General features: G+C 39.1%; 1 pseudogene; it reads right to left on the minus strand.

Moving 5' to 3' along the window:
• Nucleotides 1-697: 697 nt before the first annotated feature.
• LOC122801199 overlaps nucleotides 698-18,301 on the minus strand; it is a 94,022-nt pseudogene continuing 76,418 nt past the window's right edge.

Genomic DNA, 18,301 nt, shown 5'->3' on the forward strand with positions numbered 1-18,301 from the left:
ACACTCGCATAAAGTAATATTCAAATATACAATGTAATAAAAACACGCTAACTAAGTATTTTCACAGTTTAGAAAGATCTAACTCTGAAGCGACGCTAACACGCTAACTTAGTGTTTTCACAGTTTAAGAAGGTCTAACTTTGAAGCGACGCTAACAAATAAAGCATTTGCATAAAGCAGTATTAAAATATTCAGTGCAGTAAATACACGCTTAGTGTGTCAACAGTTTACATCAGAAATACAGTGCAACACATGAAGATAAACCTAGTTTTCTCTAAGTTTTAATCAGTTTGCAACATACCCTAAAGCGACCAGGCAGGAGGGCAGATCAGTACCTGTGCTTCTCCATCGAGGAAAAGTAATGGCGGAAAAAAACACTAGGGTGTAATGTAACCTCGCTGACGTCAGGGACTACACCACAAGGAGTTTCCCTGGGTCTTAAAGGTAACAGTGTTCAATGTCAGCTTGCTGTATTTTTTTCTTTTTGCTGGGATAACCAGTAGGATAATAGCCTGGTGTTTAGATCTGGTACTGTCTAATTCCTTCTAAAGATATTAATCAGACAAAATGCTTTACTTAGGATAGTTTTTTACCCTGAGTTTTTTAGGAGTTTTACTCTAAATGCAGTGGTACTGAGAGGAGGCTGGTCTGTGCATTCGCACTGGGAGGGAGTCCAAGCAAGTCAGCGATGATAGTTTTAGGTGCCACGCTGTGCGCATCTGGCAAGGGGGACTATCTTAAGAACTTTCATGATTGCCTTTTCTTCTGCTTGATGCTTCTTCAGAAATGTATACAGGTAAACAAAGGCATTTGGGTTAGGTACAAACAGTTTGTCATATGCATAGAATTCAAGCAATTTGAGGGCTTCTTCATGGTCTTCATAAAATTCCAGCATATCCACACAGCTTATTACGAAGGGATCCCAGACCCCTGGATTCTTAAAAATCTCTTGCATAGTCACAAATGCTTGACGGAAGTAATTGTGCAAGTCCTGTGAAACAGTAGTTTCAGTGTGGTCTTCTAAATCTTCAAGTAAATCTTCAGTCCAATATTTTTCATCTGACCGTGAAATGAATTAATATCATCATCTCTGGTTTCTGGGTGGTGGAGCAAAATTTCAGTTCCCATCCTCCATATAACCTCTGGAGCCCACCACCGCTGGAAAGTTGTCTTGTCCTCCAGTGACTGAAAGTAATTCCGAAGAAGTTCAGCTGCCTCCTGCCATCGATACCGTAAAAGTGCCTCTTGAATTCGCCGCTGACATACTTCTACGAACCTCCGGAAAGTTACCTTTTCATTCCAACAGACGTGAGCATGTTGACAATTGCTGAGCAGCAATAAGCAAATCCAACACTGGAGGGCACAATAGTTCCATATGGAAACGAGGAATTTCCACGAACGCAATCAATTATTAAAGTCAATTTCTCTAATTCTCTTTGATCTCCTGTTTCTTAAAAATCAGTTTGCTCTACAAATACCCATAGTGGGGATTTAAAGTTACACCAACAAACAACAAACAGACAAGACTCACTGGAGGGATAGATCCCTAACTCAATCTGTTCCTAGCATATCAAATATGTTGCCACTACAGATCAAGTAACATTTTACTTTGTCTGCTGTTAACGCTAGTCTTGATGAGTATATGTGAGTCGACACATTTATGCCATGGCTATTATATACTTCCTTATTTCATTTGGAAGATGGGCACTATTAAGTACACGTAAAGGGTGGCTAGAACTTTCAAGTTTATTTACTTAAAGGTGTATATGGACAGGCCTCTTACGATCCTTGTGATCACTTACTAATATTGTTCCAGTGTTCCTATATTCTTTTGCATGACAGATTTCCCAAAGTTTATTTTGTTTTTAGTTTGACGCATTACATTTTTCCCAAATCTTTTCTTTTTCATTTTATAATACAGTACATTTTTGTTTCCTAAGCTTCCTCATTTCTGTTCTGAGCTTGGTGAATGTGTACCAAGTTCATCATTCATTTACTAATGTGCAGACTTTGTACAAATGCTTGTACTTTCTAGATTAAACACTGCCCCTTCGCCATTCAACACTTTAATCTAGTAATAAAATGTACTGTCTATTGTTTTGTCTATTTGTCTTGAGGCATTACTTCTTCAGTCTGCTTTACTATTATTTTATTCTACTCATATTAATGATCTACCCTATTTGTAGCCTCTTTATACCCTAGAAAGGCCCATCATTTTATTATTCAAACAAAATAAAACAAAACAAAACAGATTCATTTTAGTCTTCAATCTTACCTTCAATATATTTACTTTGTTGCATCCTTTATGGCTGCAGACACTCGGTACACAGTTGTGGTTGGTAATTTACAGGTTTTGTAGGAAATGCGAGTGCTTTTGGATTTCTCTGTCTCTCACATTTGTTTTAGCCACTTTTTTTTTTCATTTTTTATCTGTGCTGCTTCACATGGAAATATCTGGTCATTACGTCTTTTTTCTTTCCCTACATTTCATCCTTCTTTTATGTAGTACTAGCTATGCAAGCTTACCTCTCAACTGCCCCTGATTTTCAGGGATGCCCTTGATATTGAATCAATTTTTAACTGTGTCACTCTGAATCTCTCCTAGAACTGGTGACATTTAGAGAAAAGGTGGTGAGTTATGCTTAATAATTAATGACAATAATTTGAGTTATAGACTTCTGTTACTTCAGAAATTGTGTCTTATTGAACATTCTCTTATTCTGTCAATGTCTCAAGTTAATAGTGTTAATATTTTAAGTGTCCCTGAGTATCCCTCATTGTCCCTGATTATTTCTGGATTTGCCCCTAATTCTTTTGAGATGTGTCCCTATAATGTACCTATATATCTCTTATATTTTTACAACTATATATCTGCAGGAAAAACATTTGTTTTTACATCTGCCTTTCTTTTCTATAAGAAAATTGTTTTGTTTTACAACTTAAGTACTCCAAGGACAAATTGTTGCAACTAGACATTCTTTGTTTTGCTTGCATTGTATAACAATCTCAGAATTTGTGTATACATAGACAGCAATATATTCCTTGACTTTTTGATACTTTATTTGCAGACAAGCATTTTGTTTGCTGTCATCAGTAAGTAAGAGCCATATTAGTGCATGCTTCACCCCAAAAGATTTCCTTCTACTCATCATTATTGATTAGCAAATCTCACAACACCTTGTTATTGTATGGTTATGGTCATACTCAATATGTTTATCATATACATTTTATGGTCCTACACAAGACTTTCCTCCAGCACATTCGTAATTATGTCTGATCTTTGAGCTAAAGAATTTGTATCATATTTTTTTCTCGTATCTCTTTCAGCTATTGTCCCCCTCCTCTAACACAATGCATATGGTTATCATAATGACATTTTTAATGGCATCATATTTGCGTTATAGCTACATTTCAATTTTAAATTGTGAAAAATGGGCTCAGGTTGAAAAAACGATGTGACATAATGTGCTCCATCTTCATTATTTTGATTAATTTGTTAAATATTTTAAACCAGTTTAGTAAGCTGGTTTATGGAACCTTTTCAGACCTAACCCAGGCCAAAGGCATTCACAACTTTACTACATAGAAGTTTTATAACAAACTGACAGGTGACACTTTTTACTGCAAGCATCAATAGTTCATTGAAATATATCAGTTTTGTATCTAGGACAATGATCTACTTTAATAGCTCAAGCACAAACTATTAATGTCCGCCTAACTTACTGCTGATTGTGCAAGACAAGAAATTCAATTGGCAGTGAGTTTCAAATAATGTGTGTTTTTTGCAGGGGGGCAAGCTTGCCACTACCTGCCCCTCTCATATAGGAGCATTCCATCAAGACTCACAGACTATAAATGTACTGAACTAAGTTTACACAAACTTGGAGAAAGGATATCTGCACACACAAACTATATAGTTCAGCATTTTGTACTCAAATGAACAGATGAATATTTAACTAACAGCAAATGAGGTGCAGGCAGCTGAACTTCAACTAAGTGAAAGACAACTACCATTTCTAACTTAGTAGTATAACATTTACATAATCAGTAGTGCTCATTTTGGAGTCCCCTTTAACAGCATTATAATATATACATACATACATACATACATACATACATATGTTTCAGGCACAGGCATTAATGGCCTTCTAGCTTGCCAATATACCAAAACACTTGTTCCCATAATAAGTATCCAGGCTATTCTTAAAAATATCTAAAGTGCAACAAAAAGGCTCTTACCACGCAGATAAAGCAAGTGTCACTACAAACAGTCCAAATTATTTAAAAAATAGTGACACAAGCACCACGATGTCATATAAAAAGACTTAATTTATTATAATGCTCTTAAAAATATCTAAACTAGTACTTGTTTTAATGTAATTTGATAGTCTGTTCCATGCATCAGCTACTCTGTCATAGAACCAATTAGTGCACTTCTCATTCCTATAGAATCTTCTACATAGGTTATCTGATGATTCTCTAGTACTTTTTGATAGCCCCAAACATTCCCAGAGGTAGTTGTCTCTAAATTTCCTATATACCTGAATAAGATCTCCTCTTAAATATCTATAAGAGACAGTGTACAAGTTCAGATATTTTAGTCTTTCATAATAACTTACATTTTCACATTCATGGATGCACTTGATATATTTCTGCTGTACTCTTTCCATTTTATTCATGCTTGTTTTCCTGTAGGGTTTCCATATTGTTACTCCATATTCAAGTTTGGGTCTAATGTAACTAACAAACAATGACTTAATTATGTTTGATTTTTCTAGACTTTATAAATCTTTTTATAAAACCTATAGTTCTATAAGTATCATTAGCCAATTGGTTGATATGATTAGAAAAACTCATAGCTGAATCTACCCATATAACCAGGTCCTTAAATGAGTCTACAGTTTCAATCACTGTGTGTTGTATTAAATATTCACCTTTCAGTTTATGTCTCCCATATATCATATGCTTAATTTTTGATGTATTTATCAACATATTATTCTCCAGTACCCAAATGGTCAATTTAGTCAATTTATTTTGCAGATATGCCTTATCTGTAACACTTGTAATCAGTTTATCCAATTTTTGGGTCATCAGCATATAGACTGTAGAACACCTCAGATGAAAAAGTAAGGTCTGAAAGATACAATCTAAACAAGTAAAGGCCTAGGACAGAGTCCTGTGGGACACCTTGACTTTAACCAAGGATTTCACCTGTCCAGTTGGTGTGTGATACTTGCCATGTCCTATTTGTAAGCCATACAGCTATCCATCTTATCAACAGTACATCAATACCTAGAATAAACCAGTACTGAATCCCTTAGTGTGCTGGAAGGGTATTAAAACTGTCTATCAGTAATATTATAGGAACATCAATTTTTTCAGTTATTGGATCTTTTAGGTTTGTCTGAAGGTTTTGCAGTCTTTAGTCTTTTTAATTTCATCTTCTTCTTCTTTTGGCTTTTCCCAGTTAGGGGTCACCACAGTGGATCACCTGTCTGCTCATGATTGGCAGTGGAGTTTTATGGTGCCGAGTAGCCAGCCCAGCACCCAACCTTCCACAGAAGGTGCACACATGCATGCATGCACTCACTTCTAAGGCCAATCTAGAATACCTAGAATAAACCAGTACTGAATCCCTTAGTGTGCTGGAAGGGTATTAAAACTGTCTATCAGTAATATTATAGGAACATCAATTTTTTCAGTTATTGGATCTTTTAGGTTTGTCTGAAGGTTTTGCAGTCTTTAGTCTTTTTAATTTCATCTTCTTCTTCTTTTGGCTTTTCCCAGTTAGGGGTCACCACAGTGGATCACCTGTCTGCTCATGATTGGCAGTGGAGTTGTATGGTGCCGAGTAGCCAGCCCAGCACCCAACCTTCCACAGAAGGTGCACACATGCATGCATGCACTCATTTCTAAGGCCAATTTAGAGTGTCCAATCCACCTACAGCTTGCCTTTGGGAGGAAACCGGAGCACCCACAGGGAGGACATGCAGACTCCACACAGAATGCACCCCAGGTGAGGATCGAACCGGAGAACCACTTGCTGTGAGGTAGCAATGCTAATCGCTGCACCACCATGGCCGCCCTTAGTCTTTTTAATATGTTAGCTAATTCTAGGCTGCAGTGGCTAATTTATTGAATCTTCTTTCTCCAGTGCTCAGGTTAAATTTTGGTCTGTGTAGAATGGCTGTTTGCCAGTATGGAAGTTGTCAGTGAGTATGCTTTTGATCTTATGAGGAATATGGAGCTGAGTTGGGGGAGGCTGTGACTAGAATATAATAGTGTCTGGACATAGGAGTTAAGTAAAAGTGAGGCCCTGATGTTTAATGGAAATATTGTAATTTCCATGTGTGAAGCACTGATGTTGTCAACTTTGTGAATGACAGATGAAGTGACACATGTCATTGGGTGCCACTCAAGGGATTTTAGAATTTCATGGGGAGTTTATTTTGTTGTCCTGCAAGACGTACTCCAATTTTGGGATGTGTATTGCTATTCTGATGGTGGGACAGACCCCAAAAGTAAACATGTTTGTGAATGTGTAAGCATGTTTAAGTTGATAAGGACTTATTTGCCAGTCTATTCAGCATGTTCAGAAAATAATAACTATCGATTAAATAGTATACCATGACATCTTCACATCTCTGGTGTACTGAGAGAATTTTAACAATTAATCAAAAATGTATCATGATATCTCAGCATGAGTTGTTTGTGGGGGCAGGATACAATGAGAGCATTTGATTATTCTTTTTAAAATGCTGGTTAGTTTTTGGTGAGTTCTGAAAGCCATTAAGTTGCTCTATTGCACAATTAATTATGTGTCTTTTTCCACATTAGTTTGAAGTTCCTCTGTAACTATCGTTGAAGATGAGTATGATCAAAGTAGGATGGCTTCATCAGTGTATAGTGTGCTATTTGTTGTGAAGAATCCAAAAAAACAAGGTAATAAAAATGAACATTGAGAATAGGAGAGGAGAGGGCTGAGAAGATTATTTTGGTGTTCACCTGCTTTGAATGCCCATGTATCACAGGAAGCATTAAGAATTTGAGTAAATGGTATTAAATGCCGCACCAAAGAAGTAGGGTATGAAACATTCAAAAAAAATTTTTTGGACTGGTGATTGCTGATAGCAATACATGACATCTAAAATTTCAGATGTCCCAACATAATGCCCCTTTGTATTATAACTCCAATTAATGACAGTGTGTATGTCTGTCATAGTGTTGGACCCCTTGCCTAAAGCTGCATTGGTTGAATCTATAAATGTTGCATTTACTGATATAGTCTTTCAATTGAGCTTAAGAAATGCAACTCCTTAATGCCAAATGTTAACAGTATTGCAGTGTGACTATTTAAAGAAGGATGCACTGAACTGTTACCACACTGAAATTTCCATGTTCCATGCTGTTACCTCATTCATATCCAGAGCTGCTTGTAACAGTGATGCCTGTTAACAGAAGCCTCTGCAGTGCTGCCTAAGCTCTTATGGAATTTAGTCATGTGTCTTTATATACAGCAGCACCCACAATATAATGATGCAACTAGCAGAACTTTATTCATATGCAGCTGCATATCGCAGTCAAATACTGAAAGTAAGCTTGCATTTTATTTCTTGTTTTATGTAGCTCTAGCAGTTTAAGCTCTGACAGACCGAAATTCTATATTGGGGGGGGGGGGGGGGGGAGGACTGAAGGATTTAACAAAGCTATAGGAGTTATTTTTGCCAGCTAATAAAACGTATCTTAATTAAACCAAGAATTAAAATCAAAATAAAAATAAATGAAAGTTAGAGCTTATGTCAGTGTCAAAAGCTGGAATGTACTGATGTAACTACAGCAACAGTGGCTAAATATAGTAATGAATGAAAAGGAAATGTATGAGGGAACCAGGAAGTAGAAATGGAGACAGCAATCACTCATTGAATAAAAATGTTATATCATACCAGGTTTATAGTTGGTAGACAATAAAGATGTCATGTCCTGATGTTATTTTTCACATTCATGCCTATGCGCAGTATTATTTATTCTGCTCAGTGAAGCCTATAAAGAGTGAAGCATATTCTACATGGCAAGTTTGTTGTTGTTCACATAACATGGTATTAATTGTAATATTGCTGCATTATGAATTAGCAATATTGCTGTTGTTTCTAAGTATTTATTGACTGAAACAATATTTTTTTACAATTTATTTAGTTATTTTGCTCCTGAAACACTGTCTTGCTCCTTCAATTGACTTGTATTTGTGTTATGCATTGATTTAACTGGTATGAAAGAGGGCTATAGTGTGTATGTCACTGGAATGAGGTGTTGTTTAATATGAAAATATAATAAAACATGCTTTCCTGAACAATATGTATCTGCTGATTGCCAGCAGGTATTGAAATGAACCTGTTATGTTTATGTATTTTGATGAAGGCAAAAATAAAAACAGGTAAAAGAATTTACCTAACTTTTGTATGTTTTTGGAAATGCTTCCATCTGGGTTTTAGAAAGTGTCATGAAGACACTTGTGTGAGCTAGAGAGCTATGTATGGAATGATAATTTTGTTTGTGAGATAGGTGTCCATTTTTTTAAGAGAAAGAGAAATGATGGGGAAAGGCTGTAGGAATATCTGAATGAGGTGAGTTGGGCATGGAGGAAGCAATTGTAAATAGACAAGACAAGAGGCAGGGAAGGTGAAAGACACATGAAGTGGGTGAACATTATGGTTGTGGTGAGAATGAGGACATTGCAAACACAAGTTTGGTGACAGTGAGAATCTAGTCCTCACCCAGTGGACTGTCATCACTGTAACCTCACTGTGATGAAGGCTGCAGTGTCTGATTTCTGCATCTTCTTGTGTTATTTAATGCAACAATGGAGAGCAGTGTCTGCAGCTGGCATAGGTGTGCACCAGCAGTGTGGCGTACAGTCCTACGCACCATCCCTGGCAGTTTGTCATGGGTGATAAACTCACCCCTCCACCACTGCTCCCGGAAGAAGGCACAGGCCTATCCTCTGGGGCAGAACTACCTGAGGTGTTGGGTAGTAAAGGGGTGTCAGTGGGCATTCTACCAGGTTCTGCACCAGATGTGCTGAGCAGCAGTGCTGTAGCCGGTGGAATGGAGGCAGGTGGATCCCTTGGGACATTCCTACAGTGCTGTGGGAGAAACAAAAAATAAAAAAGTTAAAAAGAGTTACTAAACCCCAAAAAAGACAAAGAAAAGGGTTGGGGTGAGAGAAAAAAAGGGAGAACATTTGTAAATTCATATGTGACATACAAAGCATTGATATAATTGTTTGACTCTATTCTGTTACCTTTGTTTTTAACACTACAAACTCCAAGCAAATGTCTTTGTTTACTGTTAAGACTACCCAGCTCCTAACAGATGCACAATATACTACAGATCTGATGTGCGCATACATTGCACATATGATTGGTCCAAATATACTGATTACAGTTTACAGCCAGCCAGTGGTGACACTGCTTTACAGCTCTGCTTTACATTGCAATACTGATGAAATCTTAACAGTATTGTATATTTGGGAAGTGTGGATTTTGAATTCATAACCTATTACTACTTTGTAATAATGAACTGTTGTTTTGTTCTCCAGAGTAATGCATGCATACTTCCCTAATACAGTTAAGAAATGAATGCTCAATTTGATATAACTGTATAGGTAAAAAATAAATGTGTCGTAACTTTTAATTCCAAAACAACCCCACTGTTGAGATGCATACATACCACATGCATCTTGCATCCATGCCAATCTAGTGGTATGGGTTCACACATTATTTTTCCAGTCTGTGATGTCTGTAGAAAAAGAAAACACAACAGAATACCATTAAGCATACCAATCCTAATTATATCCAGCATTTAACTCTGACACTTAGTCTCTGTAAGTGATACTTACACATTTCTGGGGAGACCCCAGTCCTACATTCCCTCTATCCAATGGTAGAGGGTATCCCTCATCCTCATCCTGAGGTCTCTATAGTGGTTCCTACATTGTTCACAAATGTGGGGGATACTGGTAGCACTGGTCACAGCCTGGACCAGATTATTCCATGCCTCTGCCTTGTAATCAAAGCCATAATAGTCCCTCTGTAACAACCTGGGACCATGTGCATTCACAAGGAGTTAAAAAAAAACACTTTGGACTCATAGACACCCCATTTTTGAGTTTGGAATCTCAAAACTCTCCAGGAATGCCAGCCATGCCTATCACAGATCAAGACCAATATAGAATGATGTTTTCCTACCAATTACAGCGATCACACTTACTGGGAGTGCACACTTCCTCAATTTGTAATATTTGAGGGTGTTGCGCATTGCTTACCATCACACAAACACACTGCAAGACAGTGTGCACTGCTGGGAAATGTGTTTGCTTGATGGCTAGTAGTATTAATTGAATGTATCAGGTATATGTTTCTGGCTGTCTAGGTCTCGTCAGCTACCTGGGTGGCCCATTTGTCTGGTTTGTGCAGTGATGCTCTACTGGCAAATTAAATATGCATAGCCAAAGCCATTTGTGCTAAGTGCTGTATTGCACAAACAGTGACCCCCGAAAAAAAAAAAACATTAAAAAAAGTATAACACATGGAGAATCAATTAAAATGTGGAAAATAAATCAATGACATACTGAGTAGACACTGTTAGTACACAAGAGATATGACTAGATTGGTCTGGATTCCAACTCTCACTGCATTGCTCAGTCAAAAAGCAGGAGGGGAGGCCTATCCATCTTTTCCCCACAAATACCTTTGCAGCAAATACATGATATAATTCCTCACACACCAAAGTGCAACTGAATGTACACTGATATTAAGGCATAACCTGATACTTTTAATTGTATTCTGTGTAATATATTTGGATATAGTGCATTTACTGATCACACAACCTGTTATGATTATTTCTTGCACATGTACAGCTGTGTCCTACCTTTCTTTGTTTCTTGGGCATTCATCAGTTATCTGACCAGTAGTCAGAGACATGCAGTGTTCAAGCCAGTCTATATAATTTACCTTAAAATGTGTGAAGATATTCAGTGGGGACAATATCATATGCAGTTGGTATCAAATTAATGGAAATTTGGATGCCACAAATAAGCATAGACTGCTGTTTTGGGGGTGGGGAGCAGTATTTTCAAACTTCTCTGTTATGATTTCCCATTTCAACTGTATGGTGCTAAATTGAGAGCAAGCAGTCATCATCATTACTTTGAGGTGGTATCAATGTGTGAATCTTTGAGGCCTAAGGCCTGCTATTTGATAATGGGCACATACATGCCAAATAAGTTTCTGCTGTCACATGTGACATTAACTTCTGTACAAATCTCCCACCTTGTAGTTGTTTACTATATTAAGTGATGATATACAAGGACATGTCATAATATTATTATACAATACAGTACATGTCCAGGACTTACCTTGTAAATTCAGCAGTTGATACAGTGTGAGTTCAGGGCTGACTGTGATACAAGCAGGACGCAGCCAATACATGGTGAGGTAAAGGTTATGGCTTTGAGTTAGGCCGGCAGAGGTCACATGGTTTCTGTATTGTGTCACTGTACACCCTGAAGCACTCTACAATGTCCATGTCATGTATGTTGTGATAAGTTAAATGTGGCCTGAAAACTCTTCACTGTCTCTGCCTAGGCCTATTGGCAGCAGAAGCAGCATTACCTGCAGCCTGTAGCACATACAAGTGGAGTTATGCAGCATCTGCAGCTCCAAACAATCTGTCTGTGTAAACTTTATAACTTCTTGAATAGCTCCACCAGACTGGTTGATTAGCATGCAATTCAGCTGCTTATGCTGTAATTAGCATCTCTAAAATCCAGCCTAGACAGATGCAGTCCATTAATAATCTAGTCTATTATAAAAAGGCAAATGTGGAGCTAGTCAAACTAATGGTAAGGATACTTGCTACATGTTCAGGAAAGCAAAATATTTCCCAAGCAGAGGAGTATTGAATACCAGCAGGTATGCTGTAATTCTTTTTTACTTACATGATGCATATGTTATAATATATTAATGAAAAATGTAAATCAAAGCCTTTTACATCCTGAGTGTATTAGTTAGAAGTGAACTGATGCCATAGCCATATTTGTCAAGTCATTTCATAGGTGCAAATGATTGACAATACATGAAAATAGTAAGCTGTGTGCTACATATGTACAAATGTTTCAGGGACAGGTCCTTTGAATGCATTTTTAGCATTTCATATGTGTTTTATAGGTTCATAGGTTCATAGGTAGGTACTAGGCTATCTGCCAAAAAGGCATTTATAAGCCTAGACAGAATGTGTTGGCTTTCGCCTCTCCTTTAGATTAGTTCCCTGTGCCTCTGTCTGGCAGAGCCACTGAAGTGATCCCCGGGGGTAAACTTTCTGTTTCTCATCAACTTCAATATTTCTTTTGAAGAGTGTTAGTGAGGAGCTCTGCCTAATGTAGATTGGAATCATGTTCCAAAGCATGGGATGTCTCTGGGACAGGAATCTATCCTTCCAGCATGTCCTATTTATTGTTGTGGTGAGGTTTAGATCCCTAGAGCATGTGGCTCGAGGGGATAAGGTTTTCTTTAGGTGGAGCATGTCCATCAATTCTGGGTTGGACATGGCCTTGTATGTCAGGCTGAGATCACCTCTGAGTAGGCGGTATGCAACCGAGTACAGCTGGAGTTTCTTCAGTTGAGCTGCATGGGGCATCTGTTTGAGGCCAGTAATCCTCTTGGTGAGGTACTTTATTGGTCTTTCCAGCTGTTGCAGATGTCTTGTAAGGTACATGCCAAATTGGGCATTGTACTCTATGATGGGTCTGATGAGTGATGAGTAGAGGGGCACAATGACCTCTTTTGATCTGGATGCGAATCCTTTTGTGATTAGGTGGGCCACATAGAAGGATTTTCTAACCACTTAGGCAATGTGATTATCAAAGGTGAGATTACTATCTACTTGGGTCCCCAGATCCCTTATTACATCTTCCATATTTAGGGGACTACCACCTATGTGGTAGTTTGTGGGTACTTTGTTTTTTCCAAAGGGGATGACTATGCACTTTTTGGCATTTAGCTTGAGGCCATGATTTTGACACCAGGTATCCGTCTCAGTGAGACCCTTTTGGAGGATGTCTGTGTCAGCTGGAGACTGAATTATAGCCCCTAGTTTGCAGTCATCTGTGAACCTGGTCAGCCATAGTCCTCCTGTGCTTGTCTGTACCTCTGAGAAGTATATGCCGAACAGGAGGGGTCCTAGGACTGAGCCCTGGGGAACGCCACATGTAACCTGTTTAGAGTTGGACCTAACTTCTGCAACTCTCACCATGTGGGTTCTTTCCATGAGCCAGGTGGCAACTCATCTTGTGACGAAGGGGTTTTTGTTCAGGCTGGTGAGCTTGTCTATAATACCAAAATGGGGAATGGTGTTGAAGACCCTTACGAGGTCTAGGTAGGCTGTGTGTACCACCTTTCCCTCGTCTATAGCCTTGGTAACTGTCTCAAAGAAGTCCACTAGGTTTAGGAGGCATGGTCTGCCCTTAACAAAGCCGAACTAGGTAGGGCCCAGTGTTTGGAGGTTCCCTATGTCTCTGTTAATGAGTTCCATGATGATGCACTCCATAGCCTTGCAGACCAAGCTAGTCAGGCTTATAAGGCAATAGTTCCCAGAGTCTGTTGTGGCTCCACCTTTGTGGAGTGGAATAACTGTTGCTGTGCACCACTCTATGGGTATGTAGCCTGTAGAGAGGCTGAGTTTGAACAGTGTGTTTAGGTGAGGGGTTAGTTCATCTTTGAACTCATGTAGGACACAGCCTGGGGCACCATCTGCTCCCATTGATGCTGTGTTTTTGGCTTTGGAGAGGGCTGTTCTAACCTGAGTGTCTGTGATTTCAGGGACTCTACATTCTTCTAGTATAGTTATGGGCCCTTTTGGGGGTGAGAGAGAGGTGGAGTTTGTGCTGTACCTGTCTGCTAGGATGTTGGTGATATTGGTCGGTTCAGTGTATTTTGTGCCATTCTGCATTAACTCTGAGTAGATCTGAGCATTGCCACTTAGATTCTTGACATAGCTAAAGAATGCCTTGTGGTTATCTTTGGAGGCCTTGGCAATTTTTCTTTCGAAGTTCACCTTGGATGATTTTATGAGGGATTGTAGATTCTTGCTGATACAGATCAGGGATGTCTTCTCTTATTGGGAATTTACTATTTTCTGTACTAGTTTCCTCCTTCTATTGTATAGCTTGTTTATGGCAGGAGTCCACCAGACTGGTTTCCTTTTCTTGGAGGAGTGAGTTTTGGTTTTGCTTGGGATGGCACTCTCCATGCATTCTTGTAGGTGCCCATAAAATGCATTAGTAAAGGATTTTGCAGCTTGGACAGAATTATCCTTCAGTATGGGGGCTTTTAAACTTTCCACCTTAGTCTTAAGTAATGTGAAGTTTGCGTTTGAAACATTTTTCATGGTGGTTTCCTTGGCCAGAGGTGGAGGCAGAATGTTTATATCCAAAGTGATTTGCTTATGGTAAGATCTAACTAGCGATGGGTTAACCTCCCGTGTGGAACACCAGTCACCCATGTTGGTGATGACCAGGTCCATTATGTTGTCACCTCTGGTGGGAGTGTTGACCAGTTGAACCAGGGCATTTAAGTTTATAAATTCTAGGAAATGTTGGGCAAGGGAGTTAGTACTTCAGTAGTTCTCCCAGTTAATGTTTAGGTAATTGAAATCACCCAATATTAGGGTGTTAGGTAGGACCATTATGCTTCCCAGTGTTTCCAGAAATGCAGAATGGGGGTCATGGGACATGGTTGGTGATCTGTAGCAAGCTACAATTTGAGTTTCAGTTTTGCCCATTGTTAGTTGCACGTCGCTGATCTCTGAAGCATCGTGCTGTGCCTCTAACCTGGAGGTGTGGGTATCCTTGATGAATATGGATATGCCCCCGCATTTTGTATTTCAGTTTGGGTTCTGTGGCCGAAATGTATGGCATGAGTTGTAGCCTGGTAGTGCTGGGTGCTCTCTGGAGCCTTAAACCGGGTTTCTGTTACTGCACATATATCAATTTTCTCCATACTGAGGAGTGCCTAGGGTGCATGCATTTTGAGGTTTAGACTTCTGGCATTGAGTAGCATTACCCTCAGTTTTTTGTTACTTGTGCTATTTATGGCGGTGGGTTTGTCTTTTGAGCCTTGCCTAAAAAGGCACTATGGGGGTGGCAAGAGCCTTGGCCAGTATTCAAATGCCTAAGGGTGACAGGTGCAAGTCATCTCTAGCGAAGTTGGGGGGCTTGTCAAGCATGTCATCCCAGTCGGACAGACAATGGATCCCCTTTGAATGACACCAGAAATGTAGCCAATTGTTGAAATTGAGAATTTTTTCTTTATACCGTGGTATCATTCTTGGTGAGGGCAGGATGCTACTCAGGGTCAGGGTCATACCAGCCTGGGCTATGTCATCAGACAGCTCTTCCATGTCTCTTTTCATGTAGTCCAGGGAGGTACAGCTCAGGTCATTTACCCCAACATGGACAATGACAGAGTCATATTTGTACTTGTTCTGGAGTGACCGGAGTGCTTGTGTTATGTGGCAGATCTTGGCACCTGACAGGCAGTTAACAGTAACCTTCTCCTTATTCAGCCTAGCGAGTGGGACGTTAGTGTGCCTGACTATAGAGTCACCTATTACTAGTATGTTGGGTATGTTATTTTGCCTTAAGGGCTGTGATTGCATGGCACACTGGTTTTGTGAAGTATGTGTTTCATGGTTTGTGTTGGGGGTGGAGGTTGCTTGGATGTTTGCTTTGGAGGTCTCTGTTGGTTTTGCAGATTTTTATTTAGAGCCTCCGAGTATGTTTTCATGTATTTATGTGCGTTTTTTTGCCAGTGCTGGTTTAATGGGTCTGTGTGAGAGTGGTGGTGTGATGCAAGTATTTCCCTTCTCTTGACTGTCTGATCCAGTCTTGGATTGAGAGAGCTTAGCCTGCAGTTTGGTTGTATAATTGCATCTCTCGCATGTATTAGTGTTTGGTGGTAGGAAGAGAGGGTTGTCTGTGTACATGAGGCAGTTGTAACATTGCCTCAAAATGCCCAGATTCACCAGTTGGACTGGAGAGTACACCTAAAACTGCCCTTTGGACATGCCTGGATAGGTACAATGAACTGTTTTACTGGATGGCTGGTAAAGTCGAATAGAGAGCCTTGTCCTTTTGTACAGTACAAGAGGGTCTAGTGCTAGGGTTTATAAGTGCTTGCTATGAGTTTTGAACAAGTGCTGGACTGAGAAATGAAAGGCTAGAGTGCTTAAGTTGAAAGTTTGTCTAGTTCCAAGAGGAAAATTGAAGTGGAGAATTTGTGGAGCCGGGAATAGTTTTACCTTAGCTAACCAGTGCTGCCCAGCGCACAAAATTGGGCAAATGCGGAATTTATAGCAGGACAATGAAAGATATAGAAATTAGCCCAAAACAGCCAATAAACTACTAATTTCTGGGCTGAAAGCACTCCTCCAGGGACAGATAGGCTGCTCAAAGCTCCTCTCTCAAACAGACGAACAGAGAAACTTCATTCTATCCAAGTAAGGTATGGGCAAGCACAGAGACTTGTAACAGAGCCCTGAATTCAGCACTAACCTGAAAACTGAACTATACTAGCTTAGAAAGGCAGGAAACAAGTATATATATATATATATATATATATATATATATATATATATATTTTAGAAAATAAAGAAGATACAATCAAAAAAACACTTTAAATGCACAGAAAAGGATACTTATTGTTATATATCGCAGATCAGAGTTGTAGTCAATGCCCCTATTAATAAAGTAGGAAGAAACAAATACAGTAAAAGCAGATGAATAAAGTGCAATTTTATATATATATATATATATATATATATATATATATATATATATATGTATATATAAAACAAAAGGAAACAAACTGATTTAAACAAGTTGCCCAATTAACCAAAAAAAAGGCTCAAAACTGAGCCCTGTTCCAGACGTCTTCAATCAGACAAGTTCTAACTGCACACTGCTGCTACTAGGGTGCAGGGGAACCTTCTCCAAAAAAAGGATGTCCTGGATCAGTGCTCAGGTAATACAAACAAAGCTCGAATCAGCAGGCCTGAATCTGGTCGATGCTACAGCAACAAGGCGCACCAATTTTAGAAAGAAACAGTTCAAATATGCAGGCACAATAAGCCTGTGACCAGAAATTCCCAGCTCAGAAGGGCAGAATCCAGCCTCTCCTCCCACAAGAGTGAAGACCACAAACCCTCTTCATGTATAATAACTGGCCTGAAGCCCAAGTGCTTAAGCCAGAACTAATACACTTTTAGAATTATTATTATTATATTATTATAGAATTATTATTAGCAAAATTCTTCATGTGCCTGTTCTTTAGTGGGTGGGGGAAGCAAAGAAAAGTTACTGTTATGTCATAAACTAGAATGGACTGTTCCTTTTGGGGGGCACACGGTTGGGTTACTGCTATGGCACATACAAGGATATGTTCCCCTTGCTACTCTCCTTGTTTTGCCTCTTGCCTGTTGTTAGTATTTCACAAATGTCATATGTGTTATGTTTTTTCAGTGGGTACTACTGACTGGCTGCTTTAACTGTTTTATCTCGTGACAGTTATTTTGTAATCACGTGATAGTCAAGTGTATTATCATTCTGTTGTGTTTTGGGGCCGAAAATGTCATTGAAGTGCAGACCACCACTTCAGAGAGGCAGAAAACACAATAATAGTGCATGCGTTGCATCATGACACTTTTCTTCTTGGAAGAGGATGTCCTAATATGCCAGAGAGGCTGAGGATATGGCAGCAAATCATACGACCTATAATCTACATATTCCCACCACCTAGCTATAAAATTCTAATTATATCTATCCTATCTTTAAGATTTACTTCCTAATTCTACCTTCCCACTACACTTACCTTTCCCTTTTCCTACTCCCCCCCATAGAAAATATTGAGCTGTATTGTTAACTATTTCTGGTTAATTTTCCTACATGCTAATCTTCCATTGTTACTGTATTCTGCCTTTTTACAACATATGTGCTGTTTAGATAGTTTTCTATATTATTTCACTTGCTGTACAAGTAATTGTTTCCTTACAAATTCACGTAATGATTTCCATGTAACTTGGAGCTTTTCTCCCTGGGCTCCACTGAAAATGGGTCCCAAGCCCAGTGGACTTTCCCGATCAACAAATGTCAATAAATAAACAAATGCTGTGAGTGGTCACAGCCATACTTAAGAACAGGTTTGCCACTGGGCCACTGACATGCTCACATCTGCATGGAGGCATGCAGCAG

Source organism: Protopterus annectens, chromosome 4.part1 (assembly GCF_019279795.1).
Source record: "Protopterus annectens isolate FY-2018-M chromosome 4.part1, PAN1.0, whole genome shotgun sequence".
NCBI classification, from domain to species: Eukaryota; Metazoa; Chordata; order Ceratodontiformes; family Protopteridae; genus Protopterus; species Protopterus annectens.